The 877-nt window shown below is 31.8% G+C and overlaps 1 protein-coding gene across 1 annotated transcript in view; it reads right to left on the bottom strand.

The window, feature by feature from the left end:
* LOC119591552 (tubulin polyglutamylase TTLL5-like) overlaps positions 1-877 on the bottom strand; it is a gene marked incomplete in the record, with an annotated part of 18,965 nt that overhangs the window by 11,180 nt on the left and 6,908 nt on the right.

Raw genomic sequence — 877 nt, 5'->3', positions numbered from 1 at the left:
ACAAGTGGATAAAAATGAATTGCCAATATTTTAAACATGATATATGGGAGCAAAACTGAGAATATTCTTATGAGTTCATGATTCATCAGTGACTAAGAAAGCCTTTGTATGGCTGTAAGCACAAGCAGACACCTGAATTCTGAATCCATCATGAAGGGCTATAATTTACCTTCAGAGTGATTAAAGACTGCTACACCCCTTCCTCCATACTTTAATAAAGATCCAATTATTTTTCTAACAAAAACCCTGCTAAAGTATACATGCAACTAACATTTAAGAAATGCAAATGCACTGATGAAAAAAATAATAATGCAAAGGCACTGATAAAAATACTGTATACAAATTAACTTACTCTAGATATAGAATCATATAGTCAAATATACAAAGAAGAGTACATAAAGTACTGTAACTCTTCAGTTAATTAATTCAACATCCAGTAGGTAGGTCTGTTTAGTGACATGTCACAATTACAATCACAGGAAAAAACACACAATCAATGAAAGAAAATAAGAAAAATTGTACAAGCATGTACAATTGTCACATTTATCAAAATAAGACTTCCAATTTATCTAATAAAAAAATGTTCTTGAGAGGAGAAGAATAAAACACATAATTTTATCAAGATTACGAGACATTAACGCTCAGTCGTAGAAGGTTTTTCCTTTATCATAAGAGTACAAAGAAATATAAACCTCTATGAACATGGCATAGAGTATATTTAGTTCATATGCACAGCACCCACAGAATAAGAGGAAAATTTTACTTCTATTGGCACAAAGTTCCTGATTAGGTTCAAAGCCACTGATTGCCAAACTATAAAGAAAACTGAACAGCTTCAGTGTGGGGCACAGACAGACTGAATGACAAAAAGATACAA

Source organism: Penaeus monodon, chromosome 28 (genome assembly GCF_015228065.2).
Source record: "Penaeus monodon isolate SGIC_2016 chromosome 28, NSTDA_Pmon_1, whole genome shotgun sequence".
Classification (NCBI taxonomy): Eukaryota; Metazoa; Arthropoda; class Malacostraca; order Decapoda; family Penaeidae; genus Penaeus; species Penaeus monodon.
Note: the sequence above shows the minus strand (reverse complement) of the source record. Positions and strands in the feature narration are given on the sequence as shown.